The sequence below is a fragment of the Gekko japonicus genome, unplaced genomic scaffold (assembly GCF_001447785.1).
Source record: "Gekko japonicus isolate JY-2015 unplaced genomic scaffold, Gekko_japonicus_V1.1 scaffold2558, whole genome shotgun sequence".
In the NCBI taxonomy this organism is placed as follows: Eukaryota; Metazoa; Chordata; class Lepidosauria; order Squamata; family Gekkonidae; genus Gekko; species Gekko japonicus.
The window spans coordinates 38,156-45,786 of NW_015166498.1; positions in this window are offsets into that span (position 1 = coordinate 38,156).

A 7,631-nucleotide genomic window follows, 5' to 3' on the forward strand; every position below is an offset into this window, starting at 1 on the left:
TGCCCCAGTGGGGTTACATTTCATATCCATTGAACCAGTGCGGTGAAGTGGTTTCACAGAGTGTGGCCAGAAGGAGCCAGTTTCAACTTTTCGCTTGGGAACTGGGTTCATGGTTGAATGTGGTCCAGTTCACTGCTTGACCATGGTCCAATCACTCTATCTGACTAATTTATCTCAGAGTTGTTCTTAGAGTAAAATGGAATTGGAAAACCACACTGTCCTTAGTTATCAGAAAAAGAGTGGGATAAAAACATGATAAACACAGATTGATCGATTGACTTACTTATTGACTTCATTTACATTGTGCCTTTCTCCCCAACAGGAACCCAAAGTGGCTTACATCATTTTCCTCTCCTCCATTTTGTCTTCACAACAACCCTGTGAGGTAGGTCAGGCTGAGAGCACATGATGAGCCCAAGGTCACTCAGCAAGGTTCCTTAGCGGTGTGGGGATTTGAACCTAGGTCTTCCAGATCTTAATCTGACTCTGTAACTACTACACCACACTGGTAGACAGGCAGGCAAGGCAAGAAATTGGACAGGTCAAAATCATCAGCAAACATGGTTAGTATAGTGATTTTCAACATTGTTGTTGTTCAGTCGCACAGTCAAGTCCGAGTCTTCACAACCCCATGGACCACATCACGCCAGGCCCGCCTGTCTTCCGTTGTGCTCTGGAGTTTGCTTAATTTCATGTTTGTTGCCTCGATAACACTGTCTAACCACCTCATCCTTTGCTGCCCCCTTCTTCTTTGACCTTCAATCTTTCCCAGCATCTTTAACCTAAATGTTATTCAATGGAAAATCAAAAAAATGCAGTTATAAACCCAAAGGAAGAGATCGCATCATCCACATTGAACGGGGGAGAATGTGATGTTTCCTCCATTCCTGTCTCACAACAGCTCTGGAAACATTTACAACTGATACTCTGGACACAGTGCCGCATTCAAATTAGAATTGGAAGCTTGGTCATTATTAGGGTGCAGTTTCTTGGAATTTGAGGATGGGGTGTTTCGGATGATAGGTCTGCAGACAGACATCTACCTTATGTGGACATCCATTCTCTTTTGGCCCTAGCATGTGATGTTCTTAGAAGAGGGACATCTTCTCTTGCTACACCTGAGGGCTGGAGCAAATAAGAACACCCAGAAGGTAACTCCCAGTCCACTCACTGGGAGAAACCATTGTTAGGATCATCAACCCCCCCCCCTTTTCATTTTTTCCCCAAGGAGTGGGTTGGGACTTCTAAGAAACAAAAATACCAGATGAGATTAAAATCTTTATGACCTCTTAAGTGGTTTGTTATTGCTGCCGTGCCAATGGCAAAATCAAAGGACGTCCTCTGGTTTAAAACGTGCATAATATACTAAACACTGTTGGGTGTAGATCACAGTGGGTAAGCAATAGAACCAAGTTGGAGTCCAGTGGGTATAGATCACGGTGGGTAAGCAATAGAACCAAGTTGGAGTCCAGTGGTACTTTGAAGGCCAACAAAGTTTTATTCAAGGTGTGAGTTTTTGCGTGCACACAAACCTCGTCAGACAATGAAATGCAATTATTACCTATGATGTTTTCCCCCCAGTTGAACTGAAACAGATGATAACCAGGAACTAACTGTTCACTCTTTAGATCTGTTTAAAAAAATGTGTCCTCACTATTTTGCATGCTAACGTAACAAACCACTCCTATATGTAATTCCATTTCATCGTCTGACAAAGTTTGCACGCACACGAAAACTCACACCTTAAGAACGTAAGAGACATCAATATTGGATCAGGCCAATGGTCCTTCAAGTCCAACACTCTGTGTCACACAGTGGCCAAAAACACCAGGTGTTATCAGGAGGTCCAGCAGTGGGGCCAGGACACTAGAAGCCCTCCCACTGTTGACCCCCCCCCAAGCACCAAGAATACAGAGCATCACTTGCTCCAGAGTCCCTATCTATACCTTGTGGTTAATAGCCACTGGTGGACCTTTGGCTCCATATGTTTATCCAATTCCCTCTTGAAGCCGTCCATGCTTGTAGCTGCCACCACTTCCCGTGGCAGTGAATTCCAAGTGTTAATCACTCTTTGGGTGAAGAAGGACTTCCTTTTATCTGTTCTAACCCGACTGCTCAGTAGTTTCATGGAGTGCCCACGAGTTCTTGTATTGTGAGAAAGGGAGAAAAGTACCTCTTTCTCTACCTTGAATAATAAAACTTTTTTGGTTTTAAAAGTGCCATTGGACTCTAACTTGGTACTGTTCAGTGTGGTCTTCACGTTCTTGGACATATTTTAAGAGTGAGCTTTTGGTGGTAAAATAATGGTGGCTAAGGGATAAGTGTACAAATCAGTAAGTGTGCACAAAGGATAATTTCAGAGGGGAGTCATGTTGGTCCGCAGTAGAACAGCTAGATTGGAACCCAGGAGCACCTTAGAGACCAACAAGATTTTGGGGGTATGAGCTTTCGAGAGTCAAAGTTACCTTTATCAAATCTGATGAAGGACATTGATCAGGGAGCTTTGGCTCTCGAAAGCTCAGACTTTCAAATCTTGTTGATCTCTCAGGTGCTATGGGACTTGAATCTACAAGGATGTACAGGATGTGCCAGGAATAATTTGGGACACCAACTCGTTCAGTCGCACAGTCGAGTTCGACTCCTCGCGACCCCATGGACCACATTCACGCCAGGCCCTCCTGCCTTCTGTCGTTCTCTGGAGTTTGCTTAGTTTCATGTTCGTTGCATGGATAACACTGTCTAACACAGAATGTTAAAAACAGCTAACCCACAAGGAATTGCAGGGGTGATCTCATTCCCCCCCCACTGTTTCCTCTTTCACTTCACTGGTAGCCCCCATAGTCTCTCTGTTTCCCTGCTTCCTTTGATTTTTCCCACTACCAGCCAGTCTGCCTTTATCTCCTTCCCCGTCTTCAGCTTTCCCTCCTTCCATCTCCTTAACAGCCTGTCCTCAAGGAAAGTATGGCTGAGTTGTGTAGTGGCTACTGCCGGACTGTGTCCAGCTCCTCAGTGGCCATCACGGGGACAAGCCCAGTCATTCGGTAGTTGCTGCTGGGGCTGGGCCCAGGTGTACGGCAGCCACCACCACTGCCGAGCTGGACTCAGTTGTGTGATGGCTACCAGAGCTCTAGCTGATGTCCAGTTGTGTAGGTAGTGAGTTTCTGGTGGTCGCTTCTGAGCCTATCCCAGTGTGCCATCCTTCAACAGGGGACATGAGAGAGACAGGAAAAGTTTCAGGGTTATTTTGGCCACCAAGTTACAGAAAACAAGGTGGGCAGGCTTAGCAATATTTGTGTGGTTGCTTAGCAACTTTCAAAATGGCCACTGAGAGCACAGTGGACATTCTATGGTTAAAGTCACAGCTGTTGTTTTGGTTACTTGGGGGAGTTCTAATCCCCCAGTGTGTGTGTGTTTGTGGCTGTGGGTGTGTGTACACATAAACACACACAGGACTTTTACAAACCTGGAACTTCTTTCAGGTTTGTAGAAGAATCACCTTTATTTCTCCCTAGCTCCATTTTGTAGGTCGGTGAATAATATACTCCATGGTTAGATTCTATCCCAATAGCACCTTAGAGCAGTGGCACAGGCAGTAAAAAGCCTGCAGTAAATCCAGCAATGAACAGCCTAAACAGCTGTTTGAGTCCCACCACGGCCGGGGTGAGCTCCCGGCCCCTGTCCTAGCTCCCACCTACCCAGTGGATCGAAAGCCTTGCAAGTAGATAAATGGGTACCTCAATACACGAAAGGATTACTGTACATGTTCATACTTATTGAAAACACATTAGTAAGTCATGCTGGTTTCTACTTGATTTTAATAGGTGAACTTCATCCGAAGACAGAAGCCCAAAACGATGCCAAGGATGTTTAAAGATAGAACGTTTCGACTGAACGTCTTTTTCAACCATCAGTTTGTAGCATTATTCTTTACTTCATGTTTCCATGCAAGGTACAAAAATTCTATAACTGGCTGAGAGCAGCTCTCACAAGATTAACAACATTTTATTCGGATAGCAATAAAATGTTGTTAATCTTGAAAAAGACGTTCAGTCGAAACGTTCTATCTTTAAACATCCTTGGCATCGTTTTGGGCTTCTGTCTTCGGATGAAGTTCACCTATTAAAATCAAGTAGAAACCAGCATGACTTACTAATGTGTTTTCAATAAGTATGAACATGTACAGTAATCCTTTCGTGTATTGTTGACTTTACAAAATTACTGGGTCCATTTGTGATATTTTGAGATAAATGGGTACCTGCCTAGGTGCAGGGGGGCACCCGCCTTCTGGTGTGGTGGTGGCGAAGCAGAGTGGCAGAGAAAGAACGGTGGAGCTGGTGGCAGGTGACGGCAGTGGGATGATCCGGCAAGAATATAGCGGCGAGTCGACATCGGGCAGCAGGCGTTCCAGCCAGGGATTGGTCCAGAGCCGCGGCAACGCAGTGACGCAGCATGGCCAGAGCCAATCGAACAGAGGCCAATGCAGCAGTCGTCGCACAGTTGCGGACTGTGGGAACTACCCCGGAAGGAGCCGCTGCGGAGCCGCGCCGAGACAGAACCCACCATGAGGAAGCCACAAAAAGAAGAGAGAACAACAACAAGCCGGCGGGGTGCCTGGTAGGCACTCACCTTCCCCTATATACATTGTGTGGCCCTAGTTAGGAAGTGTAATATGCCCTTGTAAACTGCTCGGAGCCTTCGGGATGGAGCGGTATAGAAATTGAATATGTATGTATGTATGTATGTATGTATGTATGTATGTAGAGAACAACACAAAAGCTTGACTCTCAAATGTTTACATTCCTAATTCTTAAAATAATAAATAGATATGTGTCCATTGCCAATTTAATACAATTTTATTTGGCTATATTTTAAAATACCTTTGACTTCACAGACTCAAAACAAAACAAGAAACTGTTTTGCATTTGGCAAGAATAGCTGGAACATTGCTGAAGGAACAATCTGGTATGGGCAGTCCACCAGAAATGATGGCGCAGGAGGTATGACATTACAGTAAATGGACATTTCAATGAATGTAGGTGTTCCTTGACTTTAATGATTAGGTAGCATAATTAAATATTGATACAGCAGTTTCAACTGGGTTTGAGAGCCCTGGGACCTTTGCTTGTTATAGGGTGACAAATCTAGTTATTAAACCATCATGCCTTGCTTTTATTCCAGGATTGACCTTTTGTGTGCATGCACACTTCTTCAAATACATTGGGATGGTAGGTAAGGTTCAAACCTATAGATAGGGGCTGAACAGCAAGTTAACATGTAACATGATGAAGACATGCAAAGACAAAACAATAATAAGCTAAGTTTACAAGGTGAACAGTTGTAAAGCAAGGAATATGTCGAAATAGCAGATAAATGTGTAAAGGTATCTTTTCTAATTGTGGAACGTCAGCTGATACTCTCCATTCTCTCCTCTTGGGCCTGGAGGTCACTTAACAAAAGGCCACTTGCCCTGTACTGCATGGTTGGGAAGGAATACAGTGACAAAACCTGTCAAACTCCCACAAACATATGAGTGAAATATACCAAAATGGTGGTGGTAGTAGTAGTAGTAGTAGTAGTAGTAGTAGTAGTAGTAGTAGTAGTAGTAGTAGTAGTAGTAGTAGTAGTAGTAGTAGTAGTAGTAGTAGTAGTAGTAGTAGTAGTAGTAGTAGTAGTAGTAGTAGTAGTAGTAGTAGTAGTAGTAGTAGTAGTAGAAGAAGAAGAAGAAGAAGAAGAAGAAGAAGAAGAAGAAGAAGAAGAAGAAGAAGAAGAAGAAGAAGAAGAAGTAGAAGATTGGATTTATGCCCCACTCTTCACTACCCGAAGGAATCATAGAATGTTAGAGTTGGAAGGGATCTTGCAGGTCATCTAGTCCAACCCCCTGCACTCTGCAGGAACATAGCCAAAAGATAGCCCTACAACATACCCGAGAGATGGTCATCCAGCCTTCGCTTGAAAACGTCCAGCAAAGGAGCATCCACCACCTCCCGAGGCAGACTGTTCCACTGCTCAACCACTCTTCCAGTTAGGAAGTTTCTCCTGATATTTAGCCGGTAAGGACTCCCTTGTAATTTCCACCCATTCGATCTAGTCTTGCAATCCGGAGCAAGAGAGAATAGATCTGCTCCATCTTCTACGTGACAGCCCTTCAGGTACTTGAAGACTGCAGTCATGTCCCCTCTAAGCCTTCTCTTTCCCAGGCTAAACATACCCAACCCTTTCAGCCTTTTCTCATAAGACTTGGATTCCAACCCTCTCACCCTCCTGGTTGTCTCAGAGCGGCTTACAATCTCCTCTCCATTCCCCTCCCAACAACAGACACCCTGTGAGCAATGTTCCCTCTAAGCTGTGGAATCTTGTGAGCAAAAATTCTGCTTTGTGAGCTACCGGCATTAAAGTTGTGAGCGAGCGATTTGGCTCCTGCATAGATTAGTTTGCTCTGGAGCCCTCCTTCCTGAGCGAAGACAAAAATGTGTGAGCTGGTCCCAGGTTCATTACTTTATAGTTTGGTGTGCCAGTCTGGTGTAGTGGTTAGGAGCACGGACTCTAATCTGGGAGGACCAGGTTTGATTCCCCACTCCTCCACATGCAGCCAGCTGGGTGACCTTTAGCAAGCCGCAGTTCTCTCTGGGTTGTTTTCTCAAGCGCAGGTCTCCCAGAGCTCTCTCAGCCCCACCTGCCTCACAAGGTATATGTTGTGGGGAGAGGAAAGGAATGAGATTTTAAACCACTCTGAGTGGTTGGAGTGCAGACTGTGATCTGGGAGAACCAGGTTTGATTCCCCACTCCTCCACATGCAGGCACTCGGGTCTTGAACTGCTGAACTACCGACCTTCCACAGCCTGCAGTTCACTTGAGCCACCGCAGCCCACCGCACTCCCATCCCAGGTAGCAAATTCTGAAAGCGTAAACAGCACACTCCTCTTGAAACACAAGCCCTGAGATCTGAACGGAGAGTCCGGCTCGAAAGGAGAGTTCGGGAAGGAAGGCGAAATCTCTGCATACCACCCGAGCTCATCAATATGGCAGTCGTCGTCCTCACATCCCCAGCAGGATCCAGCCCAATAATTGTCAGTATGCGCAAATGCTGTCTTAAGGGGTTAAATATACAATTTGTTTAGCTTTTGTTCTCAGCTTTTTGTTATTGGTTTTGTAGATCTGTTTGCATCGAATGTACACTAGGGTACCATGGCTACTAGCCACTGATAGACCTATCCTCCACGAATCCCCTTTTCAAGCTGATTATGTCTGAGGCCATCGTCACATCCTCTGGCAGTGAATTCCACATTTAAATCACTTGAAACGCTTTTTTGCGTAGATTAGTATTTCCTTTTGTCTGTCCTGAACCTACTGCCCATTAGCATTATGGCTGGGGTTCCTGGAAAATTCCAGCAGCCTTTGGCGCACAGCGATCAGGCACACCTAGTTGGCTTTTCTCCCCTAGGATCATTATGTAAATCCGTCTCTCTGACAGTTACAGTGTTCCTACGGGTACCTTGGCAGGTTGACCTCCAGTATTTATAATTTTCCTGCCTTTCTTCCATTGTCTAATCCCAGTCCTAGGGGATGGGAATCCCCCAGAAGATGGGATTGCCCCCCAAGCCGGAATAACGAGACAGACAACAATATTGGGT